The following is a 26448-nucleotide window of genomic DNA, read 5'->3' on the forward strand; positions in this document are numbered from 1 at the left end:
CAAGCATGAACAAAAGATCCAGACATACAACAGCAAGAGTGGGGGGAATTAGCTCATCACCAAAGCCACCTTGTGACCTAACAGACTTTTGCCAGTTTTGGTGATAACAACCAACTGGTTTTGCTTCATACAAGCCTGTAAGCATCCCCTGCAAAGAACTTGATCAAATACCTGAAAACTAATGGTCCTATATACTATCTGCAACAGGACACAACCTATTTACGAGAACCTTCCAGACATGAGAGTAACAAGAGATTATTTTCTGAAGTGAAAATACAGACATAAGATTGTAATTTTACAGTTGGTTTGAGCTATGAAGTTTCATGTATCTAAACGCATCTTGGAAACTTTCATTCCCTTTTGATTTGAAAAGCTATCCAACAAAAACTAATTAAATGAAAGATGCAATTTGAAGACAAAAAAAAATCTTACATCTTGTTCTTACAATAGTGTGCAGTTTGTACTTCCCAAACGTCTTGTGAAAATGAAATAAAAATCAAATCAATAATTTTGTTGGCTTTCATTACGTTATTAACTATGAAAAAAAGATGAACGATTTTTGAATTTTCCAAATAATTCATTTAAGCTTTTCCTTTGAAGACCTTTTGAAATAAGTCTGTTATTTGCTTTCCATAAATACTGAAGTGTTTTGTTAAACACACCGCTTTTTTTTCCTATGTATTTTAAAGTAAGGTAGAGTTGAAATTAAGGAGTAAATATGAAGACTTATTGAAAATCTGGAAAGTATAGACAGGAGAAAGAAAAGATTTATTTAATGGTGAAATAATGACTTTTTTTGGGGAAAGCAGTACCACAACTTAGGCTGCAAACCCCTATCCATTAATGCATTTAGTTAAGGCCACTGAGATTTGCAACTATTTTATTTATAAAATGTGCTATACAGCTAGAAGTCCATGACTACAAAGAGTCTGCATTTCAACTGGAGTTGCTAACATAATTCAAGTGGTGAACCTTGACCTTTGAGTGTGAGTATTGGTTCAGAAAACAGTTCATCAGGTCATAAATAATTGGAGGGACATTTTATTCTATGTGGAATAATATTAATTACATTCCTTAGAGAAGTACTGTTGCAGATGTTAATATCAGCAGATCAGCTACAGTGTACTAAATATTTTTGGAAGAAATGAAGAAAATCTGCCGGTTGTAGTACGTACAGTTTGTTTACTTCACTTCATTTTTCAAAATACCTTAAAATCATAACTAGAATGGAACCGTTGCAAATTGCAGAACCTTCCAAAGTTTTGGTAATTCACCTAAGAAACTATGATGTAGGTGTAAATTCAGATTTTATATTGCCCTGGTGATGAATTTCGACGAGTGAGAATATCTGAGTTGAATCTTTCCATAGCCTATCTCTTGCTCTCACACTCAGCCCTCTGTGTGCTTAAACTGCAGAAAGGACTGCATCACAAAAAAGCATTTTTGACAGTTTCGTGTCTCAGTATAGTATTTCATGTGCATATAATCCCCCATCCCTTTTTCTCCTCTTTATTTTTTTTAAAGACACGTGCATTATACCTTTCACAATTTAAAATTCATTTTAAAAGAGAGATCTCTTCAGCTGTACAGTCCCATTGGATCCCAAGCTCAAGCTTTACAAATCTAAATAAACAAAAATAAATAAATAAATAAAGAAAAGAATGATCATCTTCCAACGGTTCCTTATATTTTTATACATTTGGATATTAACAACAGCTGTAGGGACTGGTTAGAATGTTTAGTTATGCCTAACACTTTCTACTACGTGCCTTCTTTTCAACAGCATAAACATTTCACAAACAACTTCATTAGCTGTATACCTGCTGTTTTCTCCTTCAAGATTAGTTTTTCAGGACGTTTGACTCAAACAGATTCAGTTGTTTTCAATAAAAAAGTTTCTGAAAAAGAGGAAAGCTTTCTTGGTTGAGGATTTGCTTACTGGAACAAATGCAGTGGAGGTTCCACCAAGGGGGAAGCACTATCAGAATAACTGCATTGTACTGCTTTTACATCCTTATTACTCTGAAGTGCGTTGCACTTAAAAGAACACGGGGTGCCCTGCAGAAAGTTTCTGGGAGGAGGATTTCTGACCTAAAATCCTTCTGTTCTTGCAAGGTAAGACAGACTAACAAACACTCCGATATTTAAAAGCTGCACAAAAATACAGAGATCTCGACTGGGAAATACGTGTGCACACAGCCTATATGTCTTGAGTGGAAGAATAGTTTGAAATGCATCTAGATGATGCAGACCCCGGTCAAGGAGAGGACTCCTTTCCTTCCTAATCCTTTGCTATGATTTTCAGAGGATCAGTTCTGTAGTTGTACAAGCGAAAAAGAGGCTCTTGATATCAATACAGTCACTGAAAGTTAGATCTTACAACTTGTCCTCATTACTGAGAAGCTATTTTCTTCCTGTGGACTGGCAAGGGGCAACTTTTCCTGTACAACTACAGGCACTGGGCACATGCAGATGAGCAGCATCAGGGCTGAGCTGTGATCTCACTTCTCCCATCAGCTGTGCTCCCAGGACAGAGCTGGCTGCCTTGTATTTAGCGAGTGGTGGGAAAGTGCTTGTGTAACCTGCTCAAGTCACTCCTGGTGTGAAGTTTTACAAGGAGCAGGAGCCAGAACCAACACAAAGAAATTTTACACCTCAACTGCAACATGTGGTGACTACAGCACAGACGGATGCACTGGGAACGGGTCCCAGCTGCACCACCAGCTACCTCAGCACCAACGTGCAGAACATCACAGCATCTTGGGGTGTACAAGATTTCATCACACACAAGAGCTCCACTAGGTGTCTTTACAGAACAGACAATGCCAGCTGTATTAAACCATGTCAAGCCACATAGTGATGATTTGGGGACAACTTCTAGGGATGGTGAAGACCAAATTCTGGTCAAACTACACTTACAGAAAAATTGCAGCAATTTTGTTCTGCATCACATTGCGAAATTTCATGTAATGAGATATATAAAAGAAAAAGTGTGAAAACTAGGCAGAAATCATTTCTTTTATATCCTGAGTCTACCATCAGAAACCCAGCCCAGGAATGTACTTGGATTTAAGCACAGGCTAAATTAACTGTTTTCCTAATCTGAAACTGCACTGCTAGAGATGCCATGCTGGAAGACAGGGCAGCACACAGCTGTGGTGTTGAAGAGCACAGTTCAGTTCTATTTTGCTTCCTTGACCAAAGAGCATTGTTTCTGAACCACATTCACTCATTCTGGCTGAACATCCTTGATCTTTCTACAATTGCTCACTAATCACTACTTTTACTTGACATTTTCTACATAAAACAATCTACAACAGTCACCATACACGTGAAAGCCTTTACAAAAACAAAACAAAACAAAACAAACGAACAACATCAAGAAATGCTTGCAAGTTAAGCAAGCAAGTCACTCCTTGGAAGGAAGGAGGATAAGACCAGACTCTGAAGTGCTGAAGATGGATTCTTACACACCAAGCAAGTATAACGTGGAAGTCTCAAAGCAATGTTACGGTGAAATCTAGCATCCCTAAAGCAGTTTTGGGACTCAGCGTGGAACAAGCTACACAATCACCTCTCTTCTCCTCCCATCCCTTCAAATGTGGGCTGAGAACCACATTCAACATCCAAAAAAGTATAAATAAAGGGACTTTAAACAAATACCCTCCCAAAAAGGGAATTTTACTATATTGCACAAAACATTTGTAAAGGCTCAGAATGGGTAAGGGTTGCAACGCTGAATAAGGAACCAAAGTCCTGACAGAAATTCACAAAAATTTACCATCTACTCATGTAAATGAGTACTGTGTAAGTAAACTTCAACCTAGAGGTGGCTTTTTTGCCAGTTGTAATTAAATTCTCAAAGTTTAACATCCACAGAAACTTTACTTCGTCGTTTAAAAATTAAATTATGTAGCTGACAATAACAGAACACTGTTTCATGGAACATTACAAAACCAATTATGTCAGCTCGTTTTCCCCAAAAACACTGAAATTTTATGCCGTTTTCTAAGCTATCTACAGAGAGAAATGAAGGAGCCAGGTGTATCAGCTTCCCTGTATTTCAGCCTACGTCAGCCAAAGGAATTACCAAAAAAGTGTTAACATAGGAAATTGTATTTACTTCCTAGAATGGGCCATCTAGTAGCAAGATGCTTACTAACCAAGTACATGTAAAACTGGTAGTCAGTGTCTTCCTGACTACCATGAGATGAATAGAATTTATATATGACAAAATAATTAGCAATTCCTCAAAGTTGCTCATATTTACCTTAAGTACTCTTAAGGGTTTGATTCTAACTTTCATGGAAACTTCACTATTGAACATGTTGCATAAGTCAACATGTTCAACCAACAACAAGATAAACCCCGATACTTTTTTCCTGCTCTTTTTGAGAAACCATCATTAACAAATAGCATCACCATAAAGCGCAGGCCAGCTGCTTTGTGGTATATCTTCCACCCCACTCTTTGGCACCAGGAAATACACATTTCTGATCCAACTTACTCTGCAATTGCTGACAGCTAAAATTTACTATCTATTTTAACTCATAAAAAAATATTAGCAGCTCTATCAGAGCATTTGTGCATACATACTTTAGCATATATGGTTATAACGTTAAATACCTCTTGTGTACCTGAAGTGATTACTAAAGAGATCAAATTTTATCATAAATAAATGAAACTGCTCATTCTGGATTCTGCTCAGCTGACAGTCAGTTTCGTGCTTTGACTAACAAAACCTCTTAGCTTTGCATGGCTTAGTTTCTTCACAAAGTAAGGGCTCCACAGCTGATTGTACATTACTTAATTAGAGTCCAAAATCTTAATGATGAACACCCCCAGACACAACCTGCAATAGCCCATCCTAGTAAATAAAGGGTGACACTTGCTAAAGCACCACAAATGAAAACTAAGATTAAGAAATTATTTCATACTGAATAGTATGTCACAGAAGAAAAATGTTTTCCAAGTGTGTATTCTGTGTTTAGTTACATTTCTGATTTCACCTGAAAATATGAAGTACTCACCTTTCCCCTAGGTATTTCTATTGCTGCAACTTCTGAATACTTTGCACACCAGACTTCTGGTAACCACAAAAGCTCTGGCAGACCACACAGTCTTGGACTCAAGTATCTTATTTTTCAGTTTGTAATGCGATTATACCTAAACAGAGGCATATGGTGCCATTTTAGATATCCTGGAGCATCTAACAGACATGAGGCTGTGAGATACAACACAAACCTTCAGCAACCTTGAACCTGGGAGTGGCAGCAGCTGGATTCCAGTCAGGTGTACGTGGTGGTGGGAACTTGCTGTTACAGGGCTCTGTCAGCCAGCTTCAAAACATTCTGCAAAATCCTGCCTAGTTCCTTCCCAGAGTAATCCAAATGTTTGCAGGATAAGAACAGATTAGTATTTCGTTAATATCTGTGAATTATGCAAAAGTGCTGGAGCCCACCAAAGTCGGGAGCATCCTCTTTAAGAGCAAACAACATGCAGGTGGAGTGGCGCTTAGCTTGTCAAGAACTGGGAACAAGCCTGGTTTAGTTTGTAACAAACAAACTTCTCTGCTGGTTTATCACTGAAATGATTTCTAGACCTGTTATTACTACACAATAACAGAGACAGACGATCAGCTACTGAGAACAACAGAAAACAACTGCAGAAGTCAATGCCTGTTATTTCCATACCAATAACAAACGTGTTCCACCTTCTGCCTATGTGACAAATGACTGGGGAGGCCATCCCATGTCCAACAGCAAAAGGCACTGAATAAAAAAAGGGGCTGATTTTAGGAAAGAAGTCATTATTTAACCTTCAGTAGTGATCACTATATGGAGTACTAACATTTTTGTAGTGAATTTTTTTTGTAGTGAATTTTTTTGTAGTGAATTTTTTTTTTTTAAGAAAGAAAAAACAAACACCTTTGGGAGCTTTTCCCTGAAACATACACTACAGGCCGTTGCTGTTCCAGAGACAGACAGATTTACCCCAAGCCTCAGGGGCTTTCTATGAAGCAGGCACCCCGAGGCGAGCAGAGGACCCAGCAAACCTGTGAACAAGCGGGGAATGCCGTTCTCCGGTGCAGAAGCACAGGAGGCTGCCAGCATGGTTCCTGCAGTCACAGTGATCAACACAAGTTCACCAGGAGATACCAGGCCAGATTTCTCTGCAGTCACTGCAGCATGCTCAAGCTGCATTCCCTCAATAGGGCAAAATCTGCTAGCACCATAGTTAACTGGCTGCTGCTCCCAGCCTCTTACCTCTGCTTTCCATATTTCTGTGGGCTAAACTTCTACATTCCTTCAGCAGAGCATTTTCAATATTCCCATGTGTACTGTAAACAGAAGTGGACAGCTGCAGTATCATTAGTAGTTTTCCTGTTTTCTTTAAAGTCATCAAGATCCATTTTCATTTGGTTTAAAAAAAAAAATATAAAGGAGGCTTGAAAAAGGAGCTCCAAACCTAATGCACCATAATGGGCATGTGGGCGGGTTGGCGGGAAAAATAAAGGGGGCTGGGATGGGGCCTCAATTGCTTCCTGTGGTTAAGATGTTAAAATCCATTCCAGAAGAGAAGGGCTTGATACTGTGGGTTTTGCTGGTATCTTATTTATGAACATCGGAAATAAACTTGCATGTGTGCCCCGCTTTCGGTAGAAAGCACGTGTGAAACAGATGGAACTCGGTTATATTTCCATCAAATACAATTGAAGACTCATATTGAAGATGCTGCCAGATGCCACAAAAACTAAACAGTTTCCAGAAGAACCGAATCTGCTGTTGCAGTGACAGCAGTTTCCAGCAAAATAACAGGCTACGCTAAAAAACTGAATGAATTCAGCTTATCCACAAAGATAGTTCTCTTGCTCAAGTCATATATAACTTCTTTTGAAAGACCAAACACCCATTTATTTCAATTCATGTAGAGCAGATAGATTAACAATCCGGTATACGCTATGCCAGATTTAGGGCTCCTTTACACACTTCCATGAATTCTTTCATGCAAGAACAGCCAAAACATACTCAGGCTTGGGCAGTCTGTTCACGCTAACCGAGTCTGTGCTGTACACCTGTTATCTGGGCACATGTCTGCCTGCGTTATGGTCCGAGGGAAACGTTCCACGTCTGGCCTTCTGATGCAATGAACAGCTTAATCTCAGCTTGTTTCATTTCTCATTCTCTCCTGACACCAATGAAAACACTCAAATATCATGCATTTTTCACATAAAAAAGAAGAATATTTTAGAGGTTTCATATAGATACAAATGGAACAAAAGCAGCCCTCACTGAAAGGAACTGGAGAAAACAGTTTACTCCAGAATTACAAATGCATTGTGATAAAACGCAATGAGATGTTCATGAACACCGTGAAAAAAGACAGTAAAATGAGTGTCACCACTTATCAAGTCATTGCCTCCTCATAGAGGTGTGTGGGCAGGGGAAAGGCCTGACAAAGAACCTGCCTTGCAGCGAGGAAGACCCTGCTTCCTCTGAGCACAAGCATCTCTGTCTGCTAGACCTCAGAGTTGTAAATGCACTGTAAACACTGCTTCACTCAGGTTTTTGACAGGAGGGAAAACGGGTGGAAGACGTGGCTGGAGATGAGAATGTAAAATGTGAGAAAGTTTTTTACCCTTAGAAAAAGGGCAGTCATTATTACATATATTGGGATTAGACCTCTATTCCACGCTTAATAAGTACTGTATTCTCGTATTTTATAATATTATAAAAGCACCTGCATTGTGGGAGACCAAGGGACCTGTGTAAGCACATAAAACAGCCCAGCATTGTTACTAACTACACAACATTTGAGAGAACTGAATGAGTGAAGGCCCCTGAAAGCCTCCATGCTACCTCCCTCCCCTTAACACCCACTGGCAATTAGCAATGGACAAGCCTATCTCACTGCGCTGCCAAACTAGGAAGCATATGCCTTGAAGATGTACTTCAAAGACCGGTACGTGGGTACGGTTGGAAGCGCTTATCATAAAGATGAAGAGGTGACTAAGTTATAAATATCTTCATGTGGAGAAAATACCGGATATTTTCAAGCTCATTAATTTAGCAGGAGGGCCGTGCCAAAACCAATGCCTAGCAGCTGAGGCCAGACAAAGCCAACAGTTTTTTTGAAAGTACAGCAAAACATCTCACCAAAGCCAGTCAAATCGCTCCCATTTATGGATTTAGATGCAAAGCCAGTTGTTCTAGTGCAGTGCATTTAGCTATGGTTTTAACAGGTAAGTCGGTATTCTCCCTTTGAAAAGACTCACATGTTCTTCCATGAAGCAAAGGGCTCACGTGCACAAAGACAGAAGGCAGATCCTCTGACAAGTCGCGGTATTTTTCACCACAGAGACGAGAATTCCTGAACTCACCAAGGAGAAAGAGATTCCATGTCTGCAGGCTTAATGCAAACATCATTCAATTACTGCAATCAGCATTGAGTTCATACCACGTTCAGTACGATGGTAACAAACTCTTTGTGAGAATAACCGCAATCGCATATCAGCACTGATATTTAACAACAAATTACTAGGGCAGATGACTGAATACAAAGTGGGAGATTTGACTTAGGCAGCTGCCAGTCCAAAGTGATGTTTGCCAGCCTTTGAAATGCCACTACCTTCCAGGCTGTGAAATAGCAACAGTCACTTGAAAAAGCAATTTGCTGAATCACTGAAAAAGCAGAATGCACTTGTATTGCACCAGAAGGTAAATGCTGAAAACCCATGTGTGCAAATATCCCTCAGTCTTACAGCTCATTTATTAATCTGCGTTCCATTATTCCATCGGATTGGCATGCTGAGTTCTCTGTAGTACCAGACAGAAAAATCATTGTTAATCAAGTCTAATTATCAAAACAAGAAGTTAATGGACAGGGGGACTACACGAAAATAAAATTGTTAAAAATCTTTTTGTTGCTATGGTGTTCGCAATTCTAGCTGAAATGTTTCAGGGAAAAAGAAAAGCCTGCCTACAGTATTTGTATTCCCTTCCCCATTTATTTTCTCTTTACTTAATTATTTCCTCTTAGTAAAAGAACAGGGAAAAGTTAAAAAGGAAAAGTGACACTTTACAGAGTGCTATTTTTCACTTTTTAAAAATAACTTTTCACCTCTAGGTGTTAACTGAGCACTCAGAAGCCAGATGAACACACCCCCACGACACTTGCAGCACAACAAAGTGGGTGCCATCGCAGAAGTCCGACTGCTCTGGCAAAGCCACAGAGGACGTGCAGTCACCTTGAGCAGCCCAAGGGGTATGTTGGGAAATCCTCACCTCAGTGTGCCAACAGGTGAGTGAGGAGTGTTCTCCTAAGCATGAGAGGATAAAAACTGAACTCACAATCTCTGTCACATGGAAACACTCCAAGATTTCTGACAAATTTGAGAACATGCTTATTTAGATGGCCAATTCACAATCAGGAACAGATTTTATTGCAAACTGAAGGCAGGACAGTGCCTTGTGTGGTGCCCTCACCCATTAGCTCACCGGGAGCTGCCTCTGCTTTCACCTTATTTGTGCCTCATGGCCATATGTCCCAAACCCACAAATTTAGGGAGAACAGTCAGGGGAACTAGGGAATCTGCTGAGAGCATCTGTGGCCAGCAGGCCCTGTGCACAAGAACACCCACCTGCACCCCAGGCACCTAAGGCCCAGTCACCATGTGCTGTCGGTGCCTTCTTCACCTTGCTGAGCACCGTGCTCCATGCACACAAGAGGTACGTGGATGAAATTGCACGCCTGCCACACTGGGAAACTGGCATGAAAGCTGATACAACACCAGGCATATCTCTGCTGTAGAAAATATCCTTTTGCCATTAAAACCAAATTTGGTAAAGCACATGGAAGATCTTAATTTTGCTTTATGTGAAAATTGTCTTATGTGTTATGTTATAGCCTGCTTAGAAAACCCAGGCCAAACCCGATAACTCGGTATCAGGTGCTGTGGTCATGAAATAAGACTTCTTGGTAGAAAGGAACCGTGGCTTTTGATCAGAGATAAAACATACTAAAAGCAAGTGTTAGAATGTGAATAAGAATTTAATATTTTTACATTGCCTTTAAGCTTCTATGAGGGAAAAGGTGAAATCTCTGATTAACTGAAGCCATTTGGGGGATTACACTACAATGAGTGGCTAGAGTTACACAGAGTACATATATTGTATCTATCCAGTTTTGGAGATTTGCCACCACAAGAATTCAAATCCAAGCCACCTGGCCATAAAGTGCAAGTGCAAACCTCTTGAAATTCAAATACTTAATCTTTGTCTCCAAATAAATACAACAGAAATGCTTTTAAAAATGTACAACCATCACTTGGTCTCTTATTATTACTGCAAAACCTTTAAATAAAAGATTTGATTTTATGATGTTTAGAGATCATGTGATCAGTTACTTGCCTCTTGACTTTGCACAACCAGGTAGCAATGCACACCACGTGAAATAACCCAAATTAGGAAAGGGACATTCTAGGGATAAGCTAAGAGAGTAAATTACTAACAGCTCCCTAGGGCTGAGAAGCAAAAGGGAGGAACTGAACATGGTTTGCGACATGCAAAGACAGGCATATATTTGACTTGACCAGCTAACAGAGACCATTGCAACAGCAGATAAGAGCTAATAGCTAGTGAATGGATGCTTGCCCTTTGCAGGCTGATCAATAATAAGAAGCCTAGAAGATTTTCCTTAGAGAAGGAAAATCTGTCACTTTCTTCAATGGTCAGATCTTTTGCTGGCTCCACAATTTTCACAAGAAGAAATGGAAAATACTTCTGATGCCTGTGGCCAGCTGAGCAAATAAGGCACCTGCATAGCAAACACAGCCTCATACGAGCTGTTGCAATGCTCACCAAGTCAAAATTTCACCAGTAAATTGATAACGCTGGTCTCTCATAGCTGACAAACTAAAATCAAATAGGAAAGAGTTCAGGGCTATATTCTACCTCCTCTTTACCAAAATGAATCACAGAGGGCCAGGAGGTGGGAAACTTCTGTCTTCAGAAATTGAGCGCCCTGTACTCAAGTGTAGCCTGTAAATACACACCCTATCTAGAGAAAGCATCAAACTAAGTGCAGCAAGGAATTACAGTCTTTACCATATTCCCTGTTCAGTAATTAACAGTCACACATGATATGATCAGCTTTGTCCCCAAATAAAACGCAAATCTTCATCTTCTCCCCAGACACACCTCAGTAAACCTTTCCCTCTGCAAGCAGGCTCCTCTACAACCTTTCCCTCATCACTTTTGCCAAGGAAATACAGACTGAGATACTGAGACCACAGGTCTCTCAAGCCTGCACCTCACTACCTTTCTGGTGGTTTTGTCTTATTAATTTGTACTTAATAAGGGCTTACTGTGTTTCTGTGATTCTCACATATATCTCCAAAAGCTTTCTTGTAAAGAAAAGGGAGCTGCTAGAAAACTTCTTGGGAGCTAGAAGGAAACTGTTCCTTCAGTAATAAAATCCTGAAGTTAAAGTATAGAACTATATTCCGGTATCCTTGCCTGTATGTCATGCACACTCACACAGAGAGTCTTACATGTCACTGAAACTGGAAACATCCAAGGATTTCAGGTGACAACTGCTACTGCACTACAGTATCATCCTCTCTATTTTTTTCAGCAAGCCTATGCATCAGATGGCAAGCACCGTACACCAATGACAGGTTTGGTCTTATACCCTCCTCACAACCACATCGCATGCTATGCCCTATCCTCTAAAACTCCGCCAATGCTCAAGTATAACGCACTTACTGTCCCTTACACCCACTGACTGGTGGGCAGCTCACCCTGCTTTTATAGCCCTTCTTCATTGTGGCAGAAAGGCTTCAAAGCTAACAATTTCCAACTACATACTGGTCAGTTTTTCAGAAGAGAAGAGAAGAGGTGATGTCATCCTCAAAGATGCAAGGATAGGAATTTTTGTGGTTTGCTTAATATTAATACATGGATTTCTGCCACAGAAACCAAGGCAATCATCAAAGCAAATAATCCCAGTTAACACTGGGGAAAAAACGGGCATTAAAAATATTGTAAAAGAACCACTCTTCAAACTGATGCAACTGCTCCCACTTCACTAATAGAATTAATTCATAGTAGTACTTCATCCTTACAACAGCTGAAGGTAAAATCCTGGGCTCCTATCTCTTTACAGACAGCATTGCTTACAAAACCTCTGTATGTTTTTGCACATATGCACAAGCTTCAAAACAGCAGCTTTTGTGGTACGACATGCCTGTTGCTGCATGATTAGTTACAGCTTTCTGATGGTTTTAAAACAAATAGCTGCAGTGACAGTTTGCTCTGTTTGATTTAAATTAACTTACAATAGCAAGTGTGTTGACCTTGGTTATCCAAATGACAGGTTGCAACCCACTCCTGAACAATATCTGAAACGTTTCTTCGCTGCCATCCATTACATTTTCAGTGAAATTCAAGCTTATGCTTTTGCAAGGTGCCAAGCAAACTTCCCATTTCTGTTCAGTTTGCTTTGAGTTCAGTTTAGTTTGTTCAAGCTTCTCAGGAAGCTGATGTTCCTTGGCTTGTCACAGAGCTTTTGACTGCAAATGAAATTCCTAAATTCTCCAGTTGAACGCTGGCTCTTTCCTTCCCTTCACAGGATCCAGTCTTAGGGGAAAAACCTTCGCATGTCTGCATTTATTGGTTGTTCCTTCTTTGTCTAGGTTTCCTTCCTCACTGCTTCACTTCTACATGGCTGTTCCAATATTCACCTAAGCAGGATCACTTTGCTACATTGGGAGGTTTTAATCCACGTTTTCACTGACCTTACAGACTTTCAGTATTATCCTGTGCCAATAAAACACTTCTGAACTAGTGCTAGCCCAAAGGAATCCTGTTCAGTGCAGCAGAGGTGTACAGATTTTATTTCTGTCAATTAAAGCTGTATTTCAAATTTTCAGCAAAATCCAGGAAAAAGAAATCTACAAATAGAGGACCTAAGTGAAAACTGTAGATGATACTTGGCATAGCCAACTTCAGTGCAGGTCTATCCCACCTGTAAATCTAATAAAAAGTGGAGGTGGACAGCTTCAGATAAGGAGGAGGACAACAACAACAACAACAAAAAACACAACAACCCTCACCCATAAAGCATGGGACAGATTTCACATAGCTTTTTTTTTTTTTCTTCATTCTTTCTGTCTCTTGGCTGCTTGATCATCAGCTACAAACTTATGCTACATTTTGACACAGCTGCTAGCCCATCCATGATAAAATAAATAAATAAAAAGTCCAACACATTTTGCAGGAGCCTGAATCATCAGGCTTAACCAGTCTGGCATAAGCTGAGCACCATTTTTAGTGACATGCAATCACTTATTACTGTCCCAGGACACCAAAGATCACCAAATTCACACTTGGCCTGAGTTCACCAAATGCATGAAAAGATGAAAACTGCCATCATAAGCAACTGTGACAGGCCGAAGACTGCAATCTCTGTCCAAGAAGCAGAGGTAAGCAGCAGCCCCATGGCAGGTAAGATCAGTGGAAACACAGTTCAGAAAAAGGGTTAATGAAACAAACAAGTTGTCTGAACAGACAGAAGCTACTAGATGTTTATATTTTCTTCAGTTATTCAATGTACTGTATCAGCTACTGGAGCTTCAAACAGAACAATTAAAACACATCTGAGAAGCCTTACACAGTACTGGTGCCCCACACAATTATCTCCACAGCAAAACTCGGGGCTAATGTGTTGCAATACGCCATTCAAGCACCAAACACTTCCTTTCCTGTGATAGAAGATAATCCAGGAATTTAATTTGTGAACTCCCAGGTGGCTGTCTTCCACATTACACATGCCTGAGGGCAAATGAATCCTTTAATATTTTTTGCACCCTCGGGTGAATGTTCCAGACATGTTCCAAGAGGAGCTCCCCTTCATGTAACCACATCACACAACAATAAGCAAGGATTCATTCTGAAGCCAAGCTAAGATTTTATTAAAAGTTACCTAAAAACATTACTGTTTAAATATTTTACTTGCATGTCGTACTCTGACTTCCATTTCTTCAGAGTATATCTGAAAACGTCAGCTGAGTGAGTTCTGCAATCCCTTCCTACATAATGGATGCTTCTGCAGTCAGGAATGAAGCACTTCAAAGGAAACTGGATCCAACCCTTGCTGTTTGAGAGGAAACTTAAATGACACAAAGTACATTAACAGGAGGGATTTTGTGCCTGTAAGGTTAGCATCCTTTTTGGTCCTTCAATACACCAGCTCTCATCTAACACCACAAGTGCAAAGGATGCTCCAAAGTTTATCACCTAGCTTTAAGGAAACCATGAAGTCCAGTCTGGCCAAAAGGTCTTGTTACTGGTTCAAAAGGAAGCAAACACAGCCGCTGACACTGAATGAAAAAATAACCTGAGCAATCAAGAGTACTAAGGTACAGAATCATGTTTTCACAGGAGATCAAAAGGCTCCTTAAGTCATTAAAGCCCACTTGAAGAACCATCAAATGCACAAGGCCTTCCTTTGGTTATTTCATTAAAAAAAAATAAAAAAAAAAAATCACTGTGGAAGTAAACGATGCCACAATTTTAAAGTGATCCTTTATACATCATTGACAGAACTCCAGATAGTGGTTTGGGGTTGAGAAGGGGTGTTGATGGTTTGGCTATTTTTTTTGTTTTTCTTTTCGCCCAGTGTTCAGAGCACAGGCCCTTTATTTTTTCCCCTGTAATACAATTGTATTTAAACTTCATATAGTTTTTAAACACACACCCATTCATCCTCTAAAAATAGATATACCCAGGAAAGCTACTCTGCTGTTTATACTAACACATGTACTTACCATGCTCACACAATTACTCATGGCTGCAAAATGAAGGCTTGCACAGCTGGGTGTAACATCAGTACTCAAAGGAGCAAAGAGGATACATGGAGATCTGTGCTAGAAGTTTTAGCTAGGGGCAGCTGCTGACCTTCCAGAAGAGCAAAGACAAAAATGGATTTTTCACGTGAATTTCCTAGGTAAAATGCAGTCGAAGCGTCCATTTGCTGCTACATATGCACTGTGCCTAAGCGTGCTGGACAGAGCTCGCTTGGCTGGCCCAGGGTTTCCCAGATGCTCCAGAAGCATCACCCACTTTAAGGGACAACACCAGGAGGGCGAGAGGGAACCTGCACAGCGCTCCCTATACCCTGAGGGAACATTCCGTGGGGATGTGGCACCTGGGACAGCATGCTCTACAGGAGTCCTTGCACTGGGATAGCCTTGAGGAACACGGCTGGGCTAAAGCAGTGCTACTGGCGGAGCTCACCACGGCACGGAGACAAAGAAGTGCCTCCTAACACTGGTTGCTTATGCATAGCACCCAAAGCCAGATTTTCCTCTGCAGAGGAGAAGAGAAATAAAATGGTGGCAAGGCTAGTTAGGATGACACAGACAATAGAGACGTCGGTGGCTATGAACCAGTGCCCAGCAATGAAATAGGGACTGCACAGCAATGTCTAACCAGTCATGATTTGATGGTGCCCACCTTCATGCTGCTTTTGTGATCTTCAAGGGACAAGGTATCACTGCAAAAAAGTAACAGATTTTATTAGACAAATTGAGACATTAGCTTGGACATGAGCTTGAAAACTTGCCTCATTTCTGCAAGAACATCAGCTGGTCTAATAAATTTTTCTCTCTTGGAACCCTTAAACTTTGACAGGCATTTGGCATGAGAAATACAAACTCTTCTCTCCAGCGTGGCTTCAACACAATGATGCACACTTCGGTAAATGAGATCAGCTTATTACAGTGTTTCCTGTGAGGGCTAAGACTTTAGAGCAGCCAGAAATTGAAACTGGAAGAGACTGATAATGTATGAGTATGAAGTGGTCATTTTCAACTTTGAAACCATCTACTCTTTAGCTCACTAAAGTCCAGGTTTATAAAACTACTATCTTCCCACTGTTTTTCAAGGGCTGATTAAGAAAACATGGGATTTTAGTAACATGCTGGGTCAGAACTCAGTTTATATCATTGTTCTGAAAATGTAGAGTACCAAAACCCATCCTGGGTGACTACAACTGACATTTAGGAAGACAGATGAAAGAAAGCAAGTGGAAATTAAAAGTTATCCCATGAATGCAGCTTGTCAAACACTTGCCTTTTTGTTTTTTTTTTGTTTTTTTTTTTTTTAAATCACCAAGCCAGTGAAAGCCAAACAACCAAGCCATAGGCCTCATATATTTCAACAAATTTATTTCAACAAATCTTTGTCTTTTCTACTCCCACTTTCTCAATTCCAACAGTACATTTCTGTCTCTCATTTTTACAGTTTTACAACCACAACGTAGAGATTCCGAAAGCACTCTGGAGAGCAGACAAGAAGGACCCTGATAAGCAGTAAAACAGGGCACTCAGACCAGTTGTTTTTCCTCTTAAACGCTGCGAACTCTGACATGGAAGATCTCCATTGATCTTTTGGCTTGAGTAAACAGTAAGGACTGTTGACAAAAGAACAACTCTTTTCGGTGATTTGTGGGGACAGAACAAGGGGCAATGGCCACAAAATGGAGCACGGGAAGTTCTGCACCAACATGTGCAAGAACTTCTTCACAGTGAGGTTGAGGGAGCACTGGAACAGGCTGCCCGGGGAGGTTGCAGAGTCTCCTTCTAGGGAAATTTTCAAGACCCGTCTGGATGCCTACCTGGCAACCTGCTGCAGGGAACCTGCTTTGGCAGCAGGGTTGGATCCAGTGATTTCTTGAGGTCCCTTCCAACCCCTACAATTCTGTGATTATAAAGAAACAAAGCTTTTTTCCTCTAAGTTGCAAACGGGGGCATACAGGATACAAAATGACAGCCTTTAGGTCTGGTGGAATGTGATGTTTGAAACTAATATTTCATTCCAAGTCTGAATGTAAAAGTTTCCTGCTGAAAGAACTGAATTAAAAACAATATAAAAGCTAACTTTAAATCCTGCAGTCCAGGAGCTCTGATCACATGTTCTGTTTCTAAGCTGTTTTACCAGTTTTTTAGGACTTTTTTTCTGGGAATTAAATAACACCTGTCCATCTGCAATTGATATTTGAACAGATATTTTCTTGCACCTCTGAATAAGTTAGACTGGAAAAAAACAAACAACAACAGCACACCACTGCTAAGTAATAACCAATACTAAGTACTTAATTCATTAAGCTTTTACAAAACAGATAGCACCAAAATTATGCCCACATTACGCACATCTATCTTTTTTGAAGTATACAGTCTTGAAGCTACTTGTGATAAAATAATTTTGTCAGCAAGCATTTGTTGTTGTTGTTGGTTGGTTGGTTTGTTGTTTGTCTGCTTTTCTAAATGCAAATGAAAGCTTAAATTGTGAGGTTCATCTTTGCTGGTATAGTCTTCAGGTGAAATCCTAGCTGTGAAAATCAACAAGGTCATTATTTCACTCTAAAAACTCAAAGTCAAGTCCTTTCCAGGATTCCATCTTGAAAGCAGTCCCAGGGTCAGGCAAGGACAAAGTTAAGGAGGACTATGAAAAAAATACGGAAGATGGACTTGGAAAGTAATAGAAGCGTGTTCATTTACGACAGGGAAAAAAAAAAAAAAAAACAAAAACTGTTTGCCAAACTGTTATATATGCTGCTCTCAGGACCTTACTGTATGGCATGGCTATGAAAAATTAAACAATAATCATTTACAATCTTTTATTGCAAGAACATGCAGGTAATTTATAGGTTTAAAGAATTTGTGTTGTGCAGAATCTGCATGCGACAAATTTCATACAGATTGTATCCCAAAAAGAGATACAGAACCTTCTGAAAAATCATTTTCCTATTTCAAATTTTACTTAGACACTACCCAAGAAGCTTACTTTTACTAACCTGAAAAGATCCTAGATGATGACATCTCTAAGGATGAACCTTGCTCCTCAGGTTAGACTAAGCACCCAGTACTTCAAGGATCATTGAATTATTAAAATGAGATGAAACAGATCAGTTTAACAAATGATAAAACAGTCATACGCAGAACTCATCTTTCCACAAATACAAACCAAAATACAGCTTTTTTCATGAAGCTCAGTGGAGCAATCTCAACTTTCAAGCCCTTCAGGTGAGATTTGCTGATTCTGTATTAAAGTTTCAGGACAAAAAATGCTTTGGACTGTAAATGGGCAAAAAAATAGACTGGCAAGGAATTTTGCACGTATCAGAAACCCCTTCCAGTAGATACATGACTAAATTTAAACAGTAGAAAGAGGCTTTTTTTCCAGTTCCCTTACTTTGAGCAATATATTGACAACACCATACTTCTCTAACTCACAGCACAACAGTGCATAAAGCCACAATACCACCATCTGTGCCCTCAGAAAGGATTATGTTTGCACTATTTTCGGAAATTACTCAAGAGCCAAGAGCTGGATCCGCAATAGCTCATTCCACATAACCAGAGGACAGCCGGAACAAAGGTTTTGTATTCCTGTCTGGACTTTCTGTACCCACAAGAGCTACACTTGGTGAACACCGCAGAATGTGATTACGTCTTGGCTGACTTTATTCCCACACAAGCATACGCCTGGCATTGTTCAGCAGTAACAAGTTCAGTATTTGCTGCAGGCTGCTGCAGACTCACCACCTGCTTCACAGCTCAGCACACGTGCTTCTGCAGAAAACCATTCCCCATACTACAAGCTAGCCAGAGGCCTTTCTGACACCACTGCAGGACCCAGCTAGAGTTAAGCAACAATGTCCACACGCACTCAGCTACTGATTGATCAAATGACAGGCTGAGAAAGAGATTGAATCAAAACTAGAAATCTCTGAGAGGACAGGAAAAAAAAAATACACAAACATTCTGCGTGTTCGTTTTGCCTGCAGCAAACCTGTTCCTAAGCAGCACCAGTTAGAAAAAAAATCAGCGGGTTTCTGCCGTTAAACCATAAGCACAAATAGACTGGCACAGCTGGCTGGAGCTGTAGGAAAGAGCCTGGAAATGGCCGCTGACAGATGGCTGGCAAGGACCCGCAGCCCACACAGACTTGTGCACGCAGACTGCCCACCGCTGCCTGCAGACCAGTCCGGCCACATCAACAGCACGCACGCTGCCAGCAGTCCAACGTCGGCGTTTGAGAGGTGCCAGCTGAGGGCCTGCTACTGCTGAAGGTGCAGTCGGACTCTGCAATGAAAAGACAGGCAGGGGAATCCTGACCAGTTCTGCCACAGGATCTATAGAGACCCTGGGTCCCAATAGCCCAAGCACTCACTTACATGAGGACCTGCAGTGACAGTGAATCAGTGCCACTTAAATGCACACAAGTCTGTGGCACTGTTTTGGGGAGGAAGGAGCACAGAGAGATGGAAAGATACTTAAACCTCTGCTCTGTTGGTAGCTGAACAAAAGGAAAAAGCTATGCAGCTCACATCACAACAATTTATTTTGTCTTATCTGTCAAGCTCACTGTGGCAGCAACGCAAACGCAAGAACACAACGTGAAACCGTCAGAGCCAGACAGCCAAGTCATGAAGACAAACACAGCTGTCCTTCCTAAAGAGCCTGAAATCCAATAGGAAAAAGACCCTGAAACAGGTCAAGTGGTAGACTGAAAATACTGACTATGAAGGATGAGGACAGAGACAGCCACCACTTACTGTTTTACTGAAAGGTGTTTTCCTCTTCCATGTCCTCACTCGGTGAGGCAGCCGTGCCTCACCCATGCTGGAGGAGCAAGGACAACAGCAGCCTGAGGAACGGCCAAAGCCATGAGCACCTGCATTCTTCAGAGCAAGGCCAGAAACAGGAAAGGCAATTCCCCTTCCAACAGAGCCACACAGTCCACCACCTCTGAAAGCCCCAGTCCATCCTCCTGCTGCATAGCCACTCTATCTCCCAACACGCAAAAACAATGGGAGTGGTGGTTCAGGGCAGCTGTTCTGCTGGACTCTCCTGTTTCATGAACCTTTTCTTTTTTTTCAGCTGATAAGGAAGAAGATTCAACCCATCTGTATTTCTTTTACTGCCTATTTATAAGAGCTTCTAAATTTTATCTCTCTCTCTACACCAACCTGACAAATGTTGGGAAAAAAAAAAAAGAAAAAACAAACCACAAAGGTTGTCCAACAGAATTAACAGACAAAAAGCACCATTTGAAAAGAAATAAAAATGTTTAGGGCTAGTCATAAGACATAATTCATTCCAGATCATAATTTCAAGAGACAGTTGTATCACTTTTCTGATGTGAGTGTTCAGCAAGTTAATTTATGTTACCTTCCAAAATGAAAGTCCTAAATCACTAGGGTTTAAATGTGTTTGCTAGCAAAAACACAGGAAGAGTGTTTCTCACCACAGCTACAGTCAAACCAAAAACTGGGTGTGAAAGGTGGCTGTGGGGCCAGGCTCTGCCAAGGGTGCCAGTAAAACACAGGTGTCACAGGGCTTAGTGCACGTGATTTCAGACTGTCACTGTGCTTTTTAAATTCAGCTGAGGGAGGGAGACCAGGCCATAAAGGAAAACACCGGGAAAAGTTCATGTTTCTGCAACTGTTCAACACAAATCATTTAATGACCCTTGACTTAAGTAACCCTTTGTTCATATTCTGCCTCTCACATTTTGGGTGCTCCTAAATATAAATAAGAAGGAGGTAACAAGATGGACAGGGAAATGGCAATGAAGTTCAAGGCTTCTCTGCCACAGATTGACTTTCATACAGCTACTCCTTGGAATTTAACATGGGCTTATTTCCTCTGGGAATAGAAACTAGTACCTGTGCCTGCTTACTGTTTAGAAACCAACTTTCCTGTACATTAAGAAACATAAAACTTGAACAAATGGTCTGTACATGCATACAGACCTTACACATGTAACCTGCAAGAACCTGTGGAACAGATTCTACACACCTGACCCAATCAAAGCACCACAAATGAGCAATTGCCATCTTTATTAGCATGTGCACATGGACTGTGGTTTATGGTTTGCACTCCAAAGCACTCCAAACCTTCAGCAGGAATAAACTGATGTCATTGGACAAAAGTCTGGGGATGATGATGGCCTGCTGACTCTGCACCTTTCCCCATAAGGCAAGCACTGGCTCCATCAGCAGCCCTTGCCACAATTTGCAAGCCGTGATGAGGAACAGGCTCTCAGAGCAATAAGCCTGCTTCCCTGGACAGCAGAAGGGGTGATGTAATTCTCTTTCATCTCCACAGATAAGGATCAGACCTTAGGCAAATGTAGTACTGCACACTAAGTAAATTCAGCTGAAATGGGCAGCATCTGAGAGCTACGGCCAGTCCCTGTTTCTTTTTATTGGAAGACAAAGCTACGTAGGCAAAAGCTGGCATCCCTATGTGCTTTAGAAGGCAGGCTGCCTGTTTAAAAAAGGAAAAAAAAAATCAAAACAAAAGAAAACAACTGTGTGATACAAAGACCAAAAGTAAGAAATGCGATATTTTCTGGTTTGGGGGTTTTATTTCCACCTAAGTATTAACCTTGAGCCCTCCCTTTCCCATGAGGGAAGCCTGCCTGGATTCAGATGAAATCCTGACCCACCGAACAACCTACATTTCACTGACATCTTTCAGAATGGATTTCGGTAAAAGGAAACCGCATAGAGGAGTAGAGAAGGAAAGAAAGGTGGTCTACTAGCACTTCTGCACTTAGAGCAGTTACTTTATTTATCCCTTTGCATTCAGAGTTACAAGCACTAGACTATTCCGGTTGCTTTATTAATTAAGCAAACCTTCTATTAGGTTACAAACAGTTAAGCCTTATTCCGTGAGTAAATAAAAATATCTAAGGAAGTCTAGGCTTTATCATACACAGTTGACCTGCAAAAAAATCACTTTTAAGAGCAAAACTCTTCTGAAATTAGAATAGCACACACAAGAAAAAGGACCCAGTTACAGCCAGATGACTGTTGGTTTTAGCTGGCTTCACATAATAAGCAAATTGATTTTGACATGATTCTACTACATAAGAGCATGTACATAACCATTGAAGCCTGAAAACTGAAAATACATGCCAGGTTAGACTTTAGAGCAAGTTCAATGGCTAAATTCTAAGTCCCCAGAAAAGCTCACCTACAAGATGGAACCGACCCTATCTTAACTCCATTCCTGCTGTCACTTATTGGCCTTATGAGATGCATCTCAGAGATGGCATTCACATAAAGCTATATAATTTTAGATGCATGGGTGAATATTTCCTCCAATTCCTTAATTATTTTATCTAGGAGTGATTAAAATGGGGGATAGTTATTAACATCAGAAGGTATAACACTAAGAAGAGGGAAAAGCTGGACCTAGCTTCAGTATCATGATGTATTTCAGACAAAGATTAACAGCCAGTTTAACTTTTTAGAGGTTTTCCATATATTTTCTTCAACAAAATACTTGGCTTTGTTGTACGTTTTTATTATTATTATTATTATTCCATCACTGGAAGAAGAGAAAGATATTTGCTTGTATCTCAAAGCATGACTGTTGAGAAGACCACGACCTGCAGAATTTCATGCTATGGAAAGCTAGATCCTGGACTTGGAAATGCACTTCACCTGAAAAAAAACCTGTTTCTCTTTTGTGTAAGCTCAAGCCAGAGAGAAAAGTTAGGGAGAGAAAAATATTCCATCTGCCTTGTGGACAAGCCTACAAATGTGGTGATAACTGGAGTGTCTATGTAGGAACTAGCAGGTCTATCCTGCATCTTTTCAGAAATCCTCATGGCTTTTTATCCCTCTAAGATTAGCATAATGTGATGAATCAGGCAATTATTTAAAGAAAACAATGTTATTTCAGAGGTAAGGAATCTTCTTTTAATACACATTAACAAATGAACGTAACTGTGGCAACTACAGAATCTTTTGCAGCAAGTCCTGCTCTGCAGTGGAAAAGACTGCGTTGCTACCAGGTTCAGCTCCAGTATAACACAAAGTATTTCATTCACTGTAACAGAGTTAGTCAAAGTGAAAAGCTTTTCTGACATTTCTAGAGACAAAGCTCTTTAAGTCACTCTTGGGAAGTCACACTGTCACCTGCCAATCATGGTCATGGGCCAGTATTTCATTCTAAAATTAAGAGACTAAAAACAAACACAGACAACACAGCTTCTTACAGGAAGGAGGGCAGGAATGGGACCACGGAAACTCAGGAGGACCTGTAATGGGAAGAGCTCTAACTTTCTTCACCCACTAAGACCACTTCAATTTTATTTTAAATACAAACTGAATCTTCATAATGATTTCTCTCCGAGTCATCATGCCAACTTTATTCATCCATAAATTTAATATACACCTATCACACCGATGCAATATTATCGTTGTTTAAAGCTACAAGAAGCAATAAAGAGTGGCAGAGGCTTCTGTTAGGTTTATAACACATGGAAGAAAAACCTTGTCCCAGGAAAAAAGATTTTATTCATCTTAAATATAAGTTCTGATAATACTTCCAGGGATTTTAATGTCAGCAAAATTAGCGTTTACAGTGTGTGGTGTGGAAGCGTTGCCCAACACCTGCCTACACTACGCTTACTCACTAGAAGCCAGGGCTATTTTTCTTTCAAGGTTCAGTGAAATCCTCAGATCAGAGCTATGACAAACCCTGAAGCAACCTGGCCAAAGTGTCAGGTTAATTGCTTCCTGTAGCTCACCACCACAATTAGCAAAATGACTCCACTTGTCTTAGCAGCTGTCTTCTTGCCTCCATTTGTTTTCTCATTTCAGCTGGGAAAGCAGCATCAGTCAGAGCAGAACTTCTATCAGTGGACAGAGGTATTCTGCATGTTAGTCATTGCACCCAGGCTTTGCAGCCACACAATGGCTTTTCTCACTCAACAGAAACAATTTCTTGCCAGCTTTAGTCTAATGCTTAGTGGACAAGGTTTTTGTTCCTTAGGTGCTCTTACAAAATGGCAGTCATGCCTGCCCCACCATGCCACTCATCACCATCCTCTTCAGGATATGCCTTCCCTTCCTGTGCCAACTTCTGGTTGCCACTTGTTCAGAAGACACTGGGACGATGCCCTCAGGAATAAGCTTCATCTCCTGGTTTTCCTCGAAGAGGTCAGGCAGTTGGGCTAGATAGTCATGGAAGGAGCCCCCAATCTTCTTGCATCTTTGCTGATGACCTCCAGCAAGCAAGAAACAACTTCATAAGGGAAAAGTGCCTCCAGTTCTCTTCTTTTGCTATTGGACATGTGAAGTGCCTTCCCATTACAAAAACTTCAACTGTCCAGACCCTGTAATTTGATTGTTTTCATGTTACTTTTAACAATAACCAAGACCTATTTGGCACACAACTGCACTGAAGCTTGCTGTTGAACAATTCAGGCACTTTTAGGTGTACTGGCCTGTCATTCAGGGGCCTCTGGAACATTTAAGTGAATAATCAGTGATTTCTGAGATCATCTTCCAAAACAGCACAGGACTGCAGATATCACATACATGATACATTGTCCTCATTTAAAACAAATTCCCATACTACTGCACAAGTCTTCAGTTCACAGGGACTCTTCTTTAACCAAAGCTTAATGTGCCATTGCTAGCAATACCAATTTCATGTGTAAGAGTATTTTTTTCACAGTTGTATTCTTGAATGACTTCATTTCTGGGCAGAAGACACAGCCACCCAAACAACCAAGCACAGATTTCCAACCTATCTGGAATAGAGCTGTGCCAGCTTTGAACCATGATCTAAAGTTTCTGTAACTGCCTGACAACCTCCAACTTGTCAAGTTCCACAGCCTTGCATTACTTACCTCTGGTGCCTGTGTTCTTTCAGGCCCAACATAAATCAGATGTAAGTCCCTTTCTGCATATTCCAATTCCTGGGAATCTTCGTGGATAAAGTTACACACCACTTGCTTCATAAGCTACAGGAGAAGCATATTTTACTGTTGTTTCTTCTTGTTTTGTTTTCCAGTTCAGCCCTGGAATGGACACTTGCAACACACTTGTCAAAATGTGTACTTGGTTATACATCATACATGCCACAAAAGGAAACAGATGACTAGTTCCTGTGGTCCTACAGATTGCTAGCCAAATTGACTACAGTATTTGCTTGTTTCGCATCCAGCATTTGTGATCTATTCCAATTTAACCTATGGCTTGGCTACTTCTCTCTTTTTCCCCATCTTTAGTTGTTACAAAATTATCTGCCAATGGTCTTTCCTCATGTTGGGGCTTAAACTACTATTAAATTCGTGTCTCCAGCCAGATTTCATAGTTTCTTCACTTTCTTCATTGACCACTTCTTCCTTACTCAACATACATGGTACTGCTGTGTGGTGTTCCCTGGCATTTCTTCGAGAAGAGCACCACAATAGATTTTAGTAACTACCTGGAAATGATGAAGTTGTGTTCTGGGATTTGTATTGACAAGTGAGATACCCTCAGTGAGACAATGCTCTTCCTACATTTCAGTCTACAAGCATCCCTTATGAACAAAAGGTTTTGCTTCTCAGTTCAGATGCAACACTTCATTTCCATTAGGAAAATAAAAATCCATTTATTTTCTTCTCTCTGCTCAGTAAGGGGGGGGGGGGGAGGGTAAGTCTGACACTTCTCTTCCTGTCCAACCAAGCATCCAAGTGGTATTTTCAGTATTAAAATACAAAGAAAATTATTTCAAGATAATATCTACCAGCTCTTTACAGCCCTATTTATAACATCAGAACTCTTCACGTCCTTTCTTAAATCAGAATCTTTAAGTTATGAGAGGGATGCTTTCTTTCAATCAAACAGAAAGAACTATCTTCCTCAAATGAGGAAAAGAACAGGTAGCAAGACATACCCTGAAAAGTTATTCAAAACATAAATCTGTTAACAGTTTGTAAGGACATGAAGTTCAAAATCTGCGCTTTAGAAAAATATATTTCTAAGAACAGATGATAAAATTTGTCCTTACTAACCTTACATTCTTAGAAATTGATGCATAGCCCTTTTTGTACAAAAAAAAAAGGGGGGGGGGTTAGGAAAGATTAGCGTTTACCGGTATCACCCCAATCACCCCAGGCTTTTCTAGTAACCCAACTTTACAGATTTATCTGAGAGCAAATCACCTGCAGAACAACAAAATAGTCAAGTCTATACACTTTGTCTGAAGCCCCCAACTCACATAAGGCCCAGAGCTACCACACTGGAAGAGATGTGTAACGTACTTGGCAGAACTCTACTACAAGTGTTTTCTTTTAAAATAAGATACTTAGTACATCTGGCAACATGGTTAAAATAAATAAATGTACTGACAATCCTCTGGGGAAAGCTTTTTAGGGGAGAAAATAGCAGTTTCGGTGGCTCAGCTTGATATGTTTTCAGAAACAGTCCAGCTTTTACAACCTTCCAAGAAGATCCGTTGTAAAGAATCGGATCCTTTCAGTGACACAAAAAGCAGAAGTCAATTGAAAAAGAAAAGATAAAGAAGAAAGCTTACAGTGGAAAAGTAGGATAACACAAATACATAAGCATTGGACAATCTATCACACTATG

The 26448-nt window shown here is 40.4% G+C and overlaps 1 protein-coding gene and 1 long non-coding RNA gene across 3 annotated transcripts in view; both read right to left on the reverse strand.

The window, feature by feature from the left end:
- Positions 1 to 26448, reverse strand: part of CFAP299 (cilia and flagella associated protein 299) — a 204003-nt gene that overhangs the window by 155291 nt on the left and 22264 nt on the right. The gene's annotated exons all lie outside the window — the stretch shown is intronic.
- LOC119716795 (uncharacterized) lies at positions 16135 to 19910 on the reverse strand. Its single transcript, XR_005265464.2, has 2 exons — positions 19621 to 19910; positions 16135 to 19147 (listed from the first exon to the last, which is right to left on the reverse strand). It is a non-coding gene; the product is annotated as an uncharacterized lncRNA (long non-coding RNA).

This window comes from Anas platyrhynchos, chromosome 4 (genome assembly GCF_047663525.1).
Source record: "Anas platyrhynchos isolate ZD024472 breed Pekin duck chromosome 4, IASCAAS_PekinDuck_T2T, whole genome shotgun sequence".
Lineage (NCBI taxonomy): Eukaryota > Metazoa > Chordata > Aves > Anseriformes > Anatidae > Anas > Anas platyrhynchos.